This window comes from Pteropus vampyrus, unplaced genomic scaffold (genome assembly GCF_000151845.1).
Source record: "Pteropus vampyrus isolate Shadow unplaced genomic scaffold, Pvam_2.0 Scaffold509, whole genome shotgun sequence".
NCBI classification, from domain to species: domain Eukaryota; kingdom Metazoa; phylum Chordata; class Mammalia; order Chiroptera; family Pteropodidae; genus Pteropus; species Pteropus vampyrus.
The window spans coordinates 1,704,228-1,719,205 of NW_011889290.1; the positions used below are offsets into that span (position 1 = coordinate 1,704,228).

The following is a 14,978-nucleotide window of genomic DNA, read 5'->3' on the forward strand; positions in this document are numbered from 1 at the left end:
TTCTTTCAGGTATGCTGATCAGATGGATATTTTGACCCATAATAGTATCCCATGTGCTCGTTATAGTCTTGGCATCTTTTTTTCTTGCCATTCTGATTGAGTGTCCTTGGATTTCCCATCCTCTAGATAGGGCATTTGATCCTCTTCTCTATTCACTTTGTTTATTACATTTAATATACTTTTCATCTCAGACAACGCGTTCTTCATTTCAGATTGGTTTTCTTTTATAATTTCCATTTCCATTTTTATGTTTTTAAAAAATCTTTGTTGAAGTTTTCACTGAATTTATCTACACTTCCCAAAAGTTCATTGAGCGTCTTTATAACCAGTATTTTGAACTCTGCATCTGTTAGATTATGTCCATTATTTCTTGATGTCTGGATCTCATATAGTTTCTATTTTTTTGCCTTCCCATTTTGGCCTTTCTGTGTCTGTTCCATGTACTAAGCAAAGCTCCTAAGTCTCCCGGTCTTATTAGTGTGGATTTGTGAAGTAGGTGTCCAGTGGCACAGTCCTGAGAGGGGTTCAGCTGAAGCCCAAATTTAGCCCAAGCCTCTGCCCCTCTGGGGCCACCTGTTAAGATTTAGCAAGCAATCCACAGATGCTGTGCTTATAGTTGCCTTAAAAGACCACATCAGAAATGGAGGCCAGCTGCCTCCAGTGTGAGTCTAGGCATTGCTCAGCAAGAAACACCTGACTCGCTAAGGATATACCTGGATGTGGCTTGGGTGGGGGCTCGGGTTGGAGTTTCAGGGAATCTTCCGGGCAGAGCGACCTCTGTTATCTAGTTTGATGAGCTCTTGGCTATGGCAGCACTGTGTCTGGGCACTGGGAGGGAGGAGGGCTCAACAAGAAACAATGGATACCGCCAGCACTTTGAACAGAGCGAGTCTCCCCTCAGCTCTCACTCTGACAATGTCTCCCTGTAAGTCCCTGGTGCCCCTTGCGCCCAGCCGAATTGGCACTGGTGCTCACAGCGAGCAGGGCCGACACTGGGAAAATCTGCTCACGGATGTGGCCCCTTTAAGAGGAGTCTGCATCTGCCGCAGCTTCCATCTCACTCAGCTGGTCGGGACCAGGCAGCCCCGTGTCCTCGCCCCATCCTACCTTCTGCTGTTGCCAGGTGATTTCTTGTATTTTTCCCTAGTTGTATGGCTTGTTCATCTAGATCCCAGGTGATTTTTCCTTGCTGTTTGCTCCTTGTTTCCATCACAACTTTGATCTGGTTGCCAGAGGGATGAACAGAGTCTTTATCATCTACGCCATTTATGTCCCTCTTTGTATATATTTTTTATGGGTTAAAAACCCCAAGTATCTTAGAAGTTATAAAATATAAAATAATAGTAGGGCTTAAATTTCCAGAAAGACAGAGGAGGGGACAAAGACAGAGAAGAAAGAAGGGCAGGAGGGAGTGGAAGAGATTCTCTTTCAATGGTAAGTTGACGCTTATATGAAAAGTCCAAATCTCTTTGTTATGACTAAATGTTATGTATATACTTTTAAAGGCTTGGGTCTATTTATTTCTAGAAAGTTCTCATAGTACATTCAGGAATAGTCTTTCTATGCAGGCTTTCTCATAGCGATTTTCTAGCTCTAATGACAGATTCTAAGTGGTGATGACTGTGAGTTATATTTCCATCACTCGGTTGCACAGATGCAACTTGTTATGGGCATCAAAGAAACATGTATCAAGCTGTTAAGGTGGGAGTTAAAGCTATTAGGGAGCTCAGAGATAACTGATCTGAAAGCAGATGCACCTACGCACATTTAAAGGTATGAATCTTCCTAGAGGAAAAAAATGCAGAGCCTCAGTGACTTTCCTTCTCCTGACTTTCCCCCTAAGAACTCTTAGAAGTTCGTCATGGGAAAATCTGCTCATCAAAAGTGACTGATTGGCAGGAAGTGTTTTCCCATAATGCAAACTAACAGTCATAGGCTCAGCCACAGGGATACAGGATTCACACTTTAGAACCTCCATACAATGGCTTTCCTCTTTTTACAGTTCTCTTCAGGCTCTTCCTCAAGGTCCAGGGTCCAGAAAGCCCATCCACCAGAAAACAATTCCCAATTAGAGAAAGAATGTGCATGAAAACAAAATGTCTTGTTATGTGAGCTTGGAGAATTTTAGAAATTTGAGTTTCTTTTTAAATATATAATAATTGTTGCTCTTGTTTTTACTGAAAATATAGAGACAGTATCACAAACTATCATTTCCATTGGCTGAATATCTCTCCCCACCGAAACCCAAGCAGTAGATGGTGGATTTTACAGGGTTTGCAGGCTACTCTTACAAATCTCTTCTCAAAATTTAACAAGATTGACAGAAAATTTGTCAAGACAAGTATTTGTTTGGTTTATGCTACTATCATTTTAATTGTAGGAGACAAGTATTTCCTTTTCATGTTACTTAGTAATAAATTGATGAGAAAGTGAAAGGCAAAACATAACACTGAAAAACAAAACAAGACAAAACAAAAAACAATGCAATCTCTGAATAAACAAACATACACCCTGTAATGTTCTTAGAAGAAAACATTTGTTGTCATGAGGGTGTTTTCTCAATAGTAATGACCAATTGGGAATTTAATTGACAAATATTATCTTAAATTTTAATAGGATTGAAGGCGATGTTGATCTGCTTCCCTGAATATCTTCTGATCCAAACTCGAATGTGCTATTTTCTGAAAAATTCAAAGCAAAAATTACTCAAATGATGTCGAAGACTTCAAGAGAAAATACCTGTGCCAATTCTAAATATATAGATGGCAACACATTTTTCAAATTTTTTTCAGTGAAAATTACAACAGATTTTCAAAAATAGTAGCAAATATGGGAGTGACAACAAATCTTAAAACAGCTAAAGCGAGAATATTCCAGATATTGACTGGTGCGTCTAATATGAAAGGCATGTAAAGAGAAAGTCCAGAAGTTTAGAGAAAATATCACTTTCCTTTAAGAACATAAAACACAGCAGGTAGAAATGATGGGAGGGAAGAAAGTTTTCTGTTTTACCTGATGGCCTACTGTACTAATCAAGCTCTCTTTCACCCTCTATACCCAAGTGTTCACCAAATCCTGTTGATTCTTACTTCCTTGGGTTAGTCCATCCTCTCCAACTTCATGTCTTTGAAGTAAATTCAGGTCTTTATCATCCCTCCTTAGTAGCTTCCTGGGGTAGAAAGCATGGTGGCTTCTCTATAGCTGTCACCACCACATGAGAAGAAATAATGTCAAAGGAGTTCCTTATCACCTAGCCTGTGGAAATTAGGGTGACAATGGGCATTCTTAAAAAGACTTTCTGTACAAGCTGGCTTTTGGATATTTATTTGGGCTCAAGTGAGCAGGTATTATAGGGTACCTACTGGAGGACAGCTGCTGTCAGCACTGAGAACACACTGGTAAATGAGATGAACAATATTCCTATCTCCTTCCTTTAAAGTGGCAGATTCTAAAGGACACGAAGTGCTCAAAGAACTAGAGGTGGTGCTACAGATTTGGGTTTGGGGAATATGCTTCTAGTGACAGACTGAAATCGCATATAGTGAAAATTATCCTTGGAAGATCCTTCAAATGTTTTGTTCATCAAAACTTAGGCTCTTGAATGCCTAAAAGCCAAGATTTAGCTTCTTTCGTTTTCTTTGCATTATGGTTGGGGCTTCCCTTTCCCAGAGGCATGCAAGCCTCAGTCTCATTTGGTAAGTTGTTTCTTCTGATGTGACTTCACTGTTTGTATGCAATCATCATATCACGAAGGTTTTTTAATTTTTTAAGGATATAAATAAGAACGATAAAAAGTATAAAAGCAAAGGCCTTTTGATTTAGAAATACTCAGTTTAGATTCTGGCTTTACCACATCCTGAGAAACCTTTGGAGGGTACTTAAGTTCACTGTGCCTCAGTTTCCTTCTCAGTGAAACAGTACCCCCAGCTCTGGAATTAAATTGGATAGGTGTGCAGCTCATGGCATACCTTTGGGTTATGATGAACATGTTGTTTTTGTCTACCTAGCACAATTTTTGTCTTTCTTCTAGAAATAATATTCCCCTGTTGGTAGAGATCCTGCTCCTCTCCCATTCAAACCATGGACTTCTGTGGGGCTGCCACGCACAGAATTCTCTCTACCAGACAATAGGAAAAGGCCCAGAAGCCTGCCCATATTCTGGCTTCAGTGATTGGTCTAGAGATGATCATAGGACACAAGGGGGCCAGTCAGAATCCTTCCTCAGGTTTTCTCTAAGGGGATAGCTTTCAAAAAAGATTCTATTCCTCTTTGACTATATTAGGCTGTGTCCCCAGAAATGCTATCAATGATGTCCTCTGCCATAGCGACATTCTGAGAGAATGAAGATGGCATTCCAAGAGCAATAGAGCCAAAAAGCAATGAGCCCTGATAGAGCTCCAGATCCTGGACCCAACTGTCCCTAAGGCTACTTTGAGTTCAGTTTCAGGCCCTTAAAAACAAAAGAACTCTGACTAGTACAAATGTTCATTCACTTTTCTCTCCTTCCTAATATAAATATTTTCATTATGCTTAAGGCTTTGTTTTATTAGCATGGATATGTCACACATTAAAAAAATTAGAATTTTTATATATCATCCTTCACAATTTTTGGAGCTTAACAAAACATTCCTAATCATAAAATGTCATGCTTAATTCCTAAGAAAACACAAACAAAAAATGTATCTATTTTTATAAAGTACCTCCACTATAGAGGATAATCATTTATTCTGAAGTGTATATTTCAATAAAAAACTTTGGAGGATTACTTAACAGCAATCTAAATTCTATATTAAAAACATGTAAAAAAAAAAAAAACAACACCCCTCAATCCCAATACAAACAATCTACAATTTTATGTCCACAAATAATATGGATAATTTCCTTGAAACATGAAATATCTTCTTTAAAAAATAAGAGGGCATAAAGATAATCTAGATCACTAAACTGCATTGCAAAGATTATTTAATACGTTCCTGCTTTTTATTTTTGTTCAATATTTTAACCACAACATTGTATTTAAAATAAAAAAGACTATATTTTTGCCTTCCCATTCTTAATCTTCTCTAATTAATAACAGTTTCCTGAAAAACAAATTTATAAGTCAGGAAGCTAGGTAAAGAAGAGAAAATGTAGGTGAATTAAAAATGACTTATGTAAAGTGATTCTAATTAAAACTTTTGCTCTATATATTACAATTCTGAAATAAAATTACCTTAAAACTACTTCAAACAAAGATATTGGTTATGGATTTATGGATTTTCACTTATTGGGATTTAAGCAACGTCAAATGTTTTAAAATGCAAAATGTTATAGAAAATCATGTTAAATATTTTCAAAAAGATAAGCTTTTAGACATTCTCCAATTTCCAAAGTTATTTTGACAGATTGCTATTATAATTTTTGAAGTAAGCAAACTATAAATTAAATTGTTAGTTCATTTGAAAGAACTCAACTCATCAAGAACTGGTGGGATTGAGTATGTAATGATTACTGGATAAACCACAGTGTTCCTTAGGCTCTGAGGTGACTCATATTATCAAATCATAGTATCTCAGATTAGAGATAAGTTTAATCATGTTTGGACCAGAAACAATTTCCAGAAACTTATACTTTGGAGATTCCAGTCTTCTTTCGGTCTATCTCCTTCAAAGAGAAAAGGGTAGGTTTGACTTGTTTTTAAATGTCTTCATCTCATCTGAGAGCATTTTTGAACTTATTAATGGCAGAAATGAAAAGTCCAGAGAACTCTTTTTACCTCAATTTATCATATGATAAATTCAATTCAACTGGAATTAAATTCAACTAGCATTTAAATGATCTTATGAATACTGGGTATGGGAGGAATGGAAGGAAAAAAGGAAAAAAAGACTGAACCAGTTGCAGGTACTCACTGAACTGTTCTCATGGGAAACCCTAGAATTTTTAAGTCTTTACATTTTTAAGAAATTACTTCCCCCTGCCACCCCTGCAATCCCCCAGCTTCCCCCAGCTTCCCCAAATACTTTTTTACATTATTGATTCTGTCGATCTATTCATCAAACATCTGACTGTGCCGGGAGGAATGAAAGGTACAAAAAGAACCAGAACCAGATTTTGCCCTTAAGGAGATGACTGTCTTGTCTAGTAGAGAAGGTAAAAGTCACAGAAGACTAAACACAAGGTCGAAAGTGATAAGGAATTGGACTTGGTGATTGTCAAGGTTCATTTTAAACTTGAGGCTCTACAGTTCTCTCAGAATTTGCTACTCAAAGTGTGGTCCATGGACCAGTAGCATTGGCATTACCTGATATCTTGTTAGAAATTCAGAATCTCAGACCCTGCCTAGACCTACTCATTCCAAATCTGCATTTTAACAAGGTCCCTAGGTGATTCACAGAACACTACATTTGAGAACCTCAGCTCTACAGGAGAAAAGAGTCAGGAAAAGGTGTTATAATTCTGATAAGGGGCCAATTACTTCTCAGAAGGGGTCAGGTGTCAGAGACAAAGAGATGATTCATTAGATCTGCAACCTTTAACTTATCAGGCACTGTTTTAGGTGCTTTACATATATTAACTCACTTAATCTTCACATCACCCCTGTGAGGTAGGAACTCTTAATACCCCTTTTACAGTTGGAAAAAGGAGACAGGATAAATAAGTTCCTTAGGAAACTGCAGAGCTGGGATTCAAACCTAGATGTGGCTCTGGGACTGTGCTTTTATGGCATACGACATTATGCCACACTGTGTACACATAAGGATGAATGTCTCAGGAATGGAATTGACCTAGTCATGAAATAAATTAAAACACTATAATTGGGAGAAAGAGGTATGCACTCCTGAAGGTCTAGAAAAGTATGTTTCCTCAAATTGTAATAAAACTATGAGTTAGTAAGGTACAATACTATCCTTGGCCTTCTAAGCTTTGCTCAGATCCTAGTGTGTTTTCTTTGCTCATTTCTGCCTGGCTTCCTACTGTGTAGACACTGTTCCCAAGTAGAACTCCTTGGCCCGGACAAAAGCTCACAGATGCAAGAGAGTTCTGAAGCTTAAGGAGCAGCTTTGGCCCTAGCACATGGAATTGCCTGTGGCCTCCCTGCTCTTCTTCCAGCTGAGATCGGTATGCTGATGCACAGAGCCCAAAGAAGATCCAGAGGAAGGAAATTGAAAAAAAATAAACAATAGAACATAACTTGCAGACAGCATTCACAAAGCCATCATGATTTTATTATCTGGCCCTGAGAAGGAATTTTATATTTTCAGACAAACTATGAAGAGTATGCATTGTAAATATTCTGTTCCCACAACTCCAGTGACATGACACAGAAAGACCTGAAACAGGTACTGGGCTCACAGGTGATAACTGCCACCATTGTGATACACTGCCACACAGAAGACCCTCATTAAAGCAAAGTCTTTAGATAATTTAGAATGAACAGTATCTCACATCCATCTCTCTTTTCCAGAAGAATTTGGAAAAAGTTTTTGATTTTACCAAAATTTTATATATCACTCAAAGGCAATTTTTAATATACTACTAAAAGCTTGATTTGTGGTTTAGTCTGTTATCTCCTGAAATAGCATCCTAGCTTGTGAAAGACTTTGCTAGGTCAAAAAACAGGCATTTTGGCCATGGGAATATAGGACAGAAGAATGACTTGGTGACTGAAAACAACATTCTTCAAGATGGGAGAATGACCAAGTTTCATATACTTTTCAAAAGGCAGTTCAAAAGGCACTTGTCTGGGGATTCATTAGCAATGCTACCTTATTTTTAAAAATTATCTGTAAGGTGACTTCTTACTAATGAAAACATATGTGTTCATTATACAAAATTTGGATACAGAGAAATATATTCAGTAGAATACTAAAAGTCACCCATAATTCCACCATGTAGAAACTGCCATTATTAAATTTTTAGTGTGTTTTTTTCTAATCTTTTATAGGCATAATTTTAGGAAATTCAATCATGTAAATGAGCTAAACTATATCCTGTTTTTTTGCCACTTAACATTGTCATAATGACATTTCATGTTATTCAACTTCCTCTTTAACATTATTTTTAATTGTAAAACAGTTGATCAAATTCACTTAAACATTTCTTGATGATGGACACTTAAGTTCTTTGTTTTCTATTCTTTTTATTTAAAAAGTCAACTATATTGAGGTATAATTTACAAGCAGAAAATGTATAAAAGTATATAGTTTGATGAGTTTTGAAAAATGTATGCACCACCACGATCAAGATATAAAGCATTTCTACCACTCCAGAAGATTCCCTGTCCTTTTTCCTGGTCACTCATGCCACACTCAGCCCCAGTCATGCTCATGCAACCACTGATTGGCTTTCTATAAGTACAAATTATTCTTTCCTGAAATATCATATAAGTAGCATTCTATAGTATGTACTCTTTTGTGGTTGACTTCTTTAATGAAGTGCAATGATTTTAAGATTGAATCATGTTGTTATGTGGGTCAGTAGTTTACTCCTTTTCATTATTAAATAGTATTCTATTATATGAACAAACCACATTTGTTTATCCACTTACTAGTTCATTAAACTTTGAGGGAGGTAATGTTTTATTAGGAATGAAGCTGTAATTCTATTAATGCCTTAGTCTCTATATATACATATATATATATATATATATATACATATATATATATATATATATATATATGTATATATATATATATAAATGTCTAGTAAAATTGCTGGTCATGTGGCAAATATAAATGTGATTTTACAAGAAAGCCAAACTAATTTTTAAAGTGGTTGTAACATTTATATTTTCATCAGTAATGTATGAGAGTTCCAGTTGTTCCAACGTGCTCATTAATACTTGGCGCTTTTGATCTTTTTCATTTGGCCATTCTAAAGGAAATGTAATGGTTATTACAATGGGTTAAAATGTGCATTTCCCAGATCTCAGTTACATTGAATGTCTTTATATCCATTCATCTTTTGATAGGAACATTTACTCCATTTACATTTGAAGTAATTATTGATAGGTATGTAGTTATTGCCATTTAATTATTTTGTAGTTCTCTGTTCCTTACTTATTTTTCTGCTTTCTGGTATGTTGATGACTTTCTGTAGTGTTGTTTGTTTAGATTCCTTTCTCTTTTTTTCTTGTATATATCTTGTAGATTTTTGGTTTGTGGTTACCATGTGCTTCATATATATTAAGCTATGTTTCATCAATCTATTTTAACTTGATAGTTGCTTAAGTTTGAACACATTCTAGAATCACTACCATTTTTTACTCACCCCCTCCACATTTATGTTTTTTGTAATTATTTTTTACTTCTTCTGGATGTGTGTGTGTGTGTGTATCACTTAATTTACTGTTGTAATTACACATGATCTTCCTACTTTTGCCTTTTAACCTTAGTACTAACTTAAGTGTTGACTGATCCACTGCTTTTATTATGTGTTTGCTTTGGTCAGTGAGAATTTTTTTCTTTGCTATATTTGCTTATTCATATTTTTGATTTTCTTAAAGAAGTCCTTTTAATATTTCTTGTAATACTGGTTTGGTGGTGATGAGCTCCTTTAGCTTTTTCTTGTTTGGGAAGTTCTTTATCTCTCCTTCGATTCTAAATGGTAGCTTTGCTGGGTAGAATAATCTTGGTTGTAGGTCCTTGCTTTTCCTCACCATGAATATTTTGTGCCAAGTTCTTCTGGCCTGCAAAGCTTATGTTGAAAAATCAGCTGACAGTCTTATGGGAGCTCCCTTGTAGGTAATGAACCGCTTTTCTCTGACTGCTTTTTAAGGTTCTCTCTTTGTACTCAACCTTTGGCATTTTAATTATGATGTGTCTTGGTGTGGGCCTCTTTGGGTTCATCTTGTTTGGAACTCTCTGTTCCTCCTGGACTTGTATGTCTATTTCCTTCACTAGGTTAGGGAAGTTTTTCTATCATTATTTCTTCGAATAGGTTTTCAATTCTTTGCTTTCTCTTCTCCTTCTGGTACACCTATAATGTGAATATTATGCTTGATGTTGTCCCAGAGGCTCCTTAAATTATCCTCATTTTTTTTGGATTCTTTTTTCTTATTGCTGTTCTGATTGGGTATCCTCCACTACTCCATTCTCTAAATTGCTGATTCGATCTCCTGCTTCATCTAATCTGCTGTTGATTCCGTCGAATGTATTCTTCATTTCAGTTATGGTATTCATAATTACTGACTGTTTTTTTTTTTTATGTTTTCTATCTCCTTTCTTATGTTTCTTATATCTTTGTGTAAGTTCTTACGGAGATCATCTATTCTTCCCCTAAGTTCATTGAACATCCTTATAACCAGTATTTTGAATTCTGTATCTGGTATATTGCTTGCCTCCTTTTTGTTTAGTTCTTTTTCTGGGGTTTTGTCCTTTTCTTTCATTTGCGACATATTTCTTTGTTTCCTCATTTTGGCTGCCTCCTTGTGTTTATTTCTATGTATTAAGTAGATCTTCTATGACTCCCTGTCTTGGTAGACTCACCTTATGTAGCAGGTGTCCTGTGGAGCCCAGTGGTGCAGTCTCCCTGTTCACATGAATGAGATATTCCAGTGGCACCCCTTTTGTGTGTTGGGTGTACCTTCCTATTGTAGTTGAGCCTTGATTGCTGTTGGCACATCAGTGGGGGTACTGACCTTCAGGATGACTGTGTGGTTGTGACTACAGCAGACAAGTTGTTGTATGGGGGCTGAACCCATGGAGGGGGATTTGCTTTAACAGGGCTCTGGTGCAAGCTGAGTCCATCCTTTGGTTGTGTTGTTTGTGGCATTAATTGGGTGGTTCTCTGGTATTGTGTGAAGCCAGCCAACAGTTGTGTTGTTCCTGGGGCCTTCTGGGAGGGGCTCCAATGTAGGCCAAGGTCAGCTGCTGCCTTTGCCTGGCCTAGGGCCACCTGATAGAAACTAAGTGATTTGCGATTGGTAGCTGCCTGTGCTGCGCTTGGAGGTGTTTGGGAGAGGTTATGCTGTAAACAGCAGCTGGCTGTTACTCATGCTGCGGTTGGGGCTGCTTAGCAAGAAGTACAGGGCACGCTGAGGCCAGTCACTGCTTTTTGGGGGTTTATGGACCTTTGAGATTTTAAAAAAGTCTGCAGCATGGTCCTAGGCGGGCAGCTTGTGAGGAAGAGCCACTAAAAGAGGTTCAGGCTGGGTAGGTGAACTGGGTGGGAAGGAATCTCAGAGAATCATCAGGGTGGGGTGAGAGTGGTTTTAGCCTGGTTAATGAAGACTCAGACTTGGCACTTGCCTGATGCTGCGCCTGCACCTGGGGTGAGGCAAGAGCTCAATAAAGGAACAATGTCACTTGCAGCACTTTAGTTCCAAAGAGAGTGGCCCCACCAACCCTTGCCCTGAAGCCAGACAATTCTGTTCCTCCCTTTATATTCCTGGCACTTTTCGAGCACTGTCACTTCTCTGGGGCTTAGGACGAGTATCTGTGAGCCTGTGCATGGGCCCTTTAAAAGGATGTCTTGGTCTACAGCATCCCTCTTTTTTACCTGGCTGGAGTTTGTACTGCCTTTCATAGCCAGATGTTGGGGGAACTCCTCTTTCTGGCACTGGTGTTCTGAGCTGGGGAGCCCAGATTGGGGCTGAGATCCCTTGCTCTTCAGTAGGGACCTCTACAGTTGAGATATCCCTCCAGATTCATAACCACTACATGTGGGTGTGGGACCAGCCCATTTCTCATCTCTGTCCTTTCTAGCAGTCTCAAAGTGGCTTTTTCTTTATATCTTTAGCTATAGGATTTCCATTCAGTTAGACTTCAGGTGGTTCTCCAAGGTGGTTTTTCTATAATTTAGTTGTAATTTTGATGTGGCTGTGAGAGGAGATGAGCCCAGCATTAACCTATTCCACCATTTTGACCAAAAGTCCTTAATAGTCACTTTCAAAGAATAGAGATTTTTAATTGTGGTATTTTTTTGGTCTTTTTTTTTTTTTTTAAATGGTTCTTGCTTTTAGTATACTAAGAGATCCTTGTCTTTGACTCAAATTGGTCTAAACATTCAATGCAAACATAATACACAAAACAAAAAGCCATAAAAATGATAAACCTACATGACAAAGTAAAATTTTTGCTATTTGAAAGGCACTACTAAGAAACTAAAAATGTAAATCATGGACTGAGAGAACATATTTGCAAAACATAAAAACTCTTTTAATTCAATAATTAGAAAACCACCTAAGAAATCTTTGCCTACCTCATGGTTACAAAGCTTTTCTACTTTGTTTTCATCTAACAGTTTTTTAGTTTTATCTCTTACATGTAGATCTATGACTCATTTCCATTAATTTTTGTGTGTGGTATGATTTATGGGCTGAGTCTCACTGTTATTTCTCCATATGATTGTTCATTATTCCAGCACCATTTGTTGAAAAGAAGTCTTAAAATCAGGGGGTAAATGTTCTCCAGCTTTGATCTCAGAATGATTCTAGTTCCATTTTAGAATCAACCTGTCAATTTCTTCCCTCAAAAACCCTATGATTTTGATTGGGATTGCACTGACTCTATCAATAGATTAATTTGAAGAGAATCAACATTTTAACAACATTCAGTCTTTCAATCCAAGAACATGGTATATTTCTCCATTTATTTAAGGCTTTGTTTGATTTCTTTCATCAATATCTTTTAGATTTTAGTGTACAAATCTTTCATATATTTTATTAAATTCATCTCTAAGTATTTCATGTTTTTCTGATTCTATTGTAAGTGGTATTATGCTTTTTTAAGAAAACTCAATTTCCAATTGATCATTGGCAATACATAGAAATAAAATCAATTTTTATGTAAAACCTTGTATCTTGTGACACTGCTAAATCAATTTGCTAGTTTTAGTAACTTTTTTGGTAGATTACTTAGGTTTTCCATGTAATCCATCATGCTATCTGTGAATAAAGACAAACATACTTTTTCCATTCATTTACTTTTCTTTTTTATATTTGACTGAGAGTTTCAGGACAATGTTGAAAAGGAGTAATAAAATCAGACTTTCTTTTTTTCTTAATATGGTGAATTACATTGATTTTTAAATATTAAACCAATCTTACATTCCTAGGATAAATCCTACTTAGTCACGGTGTATCAACTATTTATATATTGATAGATTTAATTTGATAATGTTTTCTTAGTGATTTTTTGTTTCTATGTTCATGTGGAATACTAGTCTATGCATTTATTTTCTTTGTTTTTAGTACCAGGGTAATGCTGGCCTCATAAAATTAGGATGTATTCTCTCTTCTAAGAGTTTACAAGAAGGATATTATTTTCTTCCTTAAATGTTTGAAATACAATTTAACAGCTATAGAACTGTTAAGATTTCTATTTTTTTTTTTTTGAGTCAGTTTTGGCAATTTGTCTTTCATGCAATTTGTCTATCCCCTCTAATTTAACAAAGTCATTGGTGAAAAGTTGTTTGTAATATGTCCTTATTATTTCTGTTAATGTCTGGAGGATCTATAATGTTCCTCCTTTTAATTCTAATAGATACCATTTGTGTCCTCTCTTTTTTTCCTAATCAGTCTGGATACAGGTTTATACAAGTTTTGGTTGTACTGATTTTCTCTACTGTTTTTCTGTTTCCTATTTCATCAGTGTCTATTTTTGTCTTTATTATTTACTTTTTTCTGTTTGCTTTGGGTTTAATTTGTTCTCCTTTTTCTATCTTCTTAAGATGAAAGCTTGGATAACTGGTTTGGTATCTTTCTTCTTTTTTTAATATCAGTATTCAAAACCACAAATTTCTTTTAAAGCATTGCTTTAGCTGTATTCCACAAATTCTGGTATGCTGTTTTTATTTTCATTTAGTTCAAAATATATTTCAATTTACCTTGTAATTTCTTCTTTGACCTGTAAGTTATTTAGAAGTGTGTTGTCTGGTTTCCGAATATTTAGGGACTTCTAATATTTTCCCATTATTGATTCCTAATTAAATTTAATTATATTCAGAAAAAAAATATTCTTGTAATTTTAATTCCTCAAAATTTATACAGACTTCTTTCATGGCACAGAATATGGTCTATCTTGGTGAATGTTTCATGTGTACTTGAAGGTGCATTCTGTTTTTGGCGTGTTCTATAAATACTAATTAGGTCAAGTAGGATTATGAAGTCGTTCAGGACTTACATATCCTCGAAGATTTTCTTTCTACTTGTTTGTAAGTCACAAAGAAAGAATAGTTATAGTATCCAAATATAAAGTTTACTTGTCTATTTTAAACTGGTTCTATCAGTATTTTGAAATAACTATAACTGGGTGTATACATATTTAAAATTGTTATTTCTTCATGATGAACTGATCCCTTGAAAATTATGAAATATTTTTTTATTCCTTCTAATCATATGAAGTCTAATTTGTCTCATATAGTCACTCCAGCTTTCTTCTGATTAGTGTTTGCATGTTTGCTTTCTTCATCTTTTACTTTTAACCTATCTGTGTGTTTATATTTAAAGTGTGTCTCTTATAGATAGCATATTGCATTTTTTTTAAAAATCAAGACGAATCATATCTCCCTTTTGGAGTATGTAGAGCATTTATAATGAATGTAATTATAAATAGTTACAATTTCTTTTCCATTTGTACCATCTTTTATTTTTTCCATTCCCTCTTTTCCTGTTTTCATTTAGATTGAGTACTTTTTAGGATTTCATTTTAACACCACTATTGGCTTATTGCTATTTTTTTGTTTTGCTTTTAGTAGTTTCTCTAGAGTTTAAAGTATGTACTTTAACTTATTGCAGTCTATCTTCAAATAATTTTACACAAATTCATACCTAGTATAGAATCTTATAAACAATATAATGGTGAAATGCTCTTATTCTGTCACCATATTTTATGCTTCTGTTGTCATATAATTTATTTTCATATGTATTAAAAACTTCACAATATAGCATTATTATATTTATTTCAACAATCGCCTTTAATTTTTTTAAATGAGGGAAAAAGACTAATATTTTCCTACATATTTACTATTTCTCTTGCTCTTCATTCCTCCATATA

General features: G+C 35.6%; 1 protein-coding gene across 7 annotated transcripts in view; it reads right to left on the reverse strand.

The window, feature by feature from the left end:
- GMDS (GDP-mannose 4,6-dehydratase) overlaps nt 1-14,978 on the reverse strand; it is a 602,961-nt gene that overhangs the window by 111,707 nt on the left and 476,276 nt on the right. The window contains exon 10 of one of the 7 annotated variants that reach the window (XM_023524916.1): nt 4,496-4,506. The exons of the other annotated variants lie outside the window; for them this stretch is intronic. The gene's annotated coding sequence lies outside the window, so the exon portion shown is untranslated. Of the gene's footprint in view, nt 1-4,495; nt 4,507-14,978 lie in introns of those variants that run through there. 7 annotated transcript variants of the gene reach the window in all.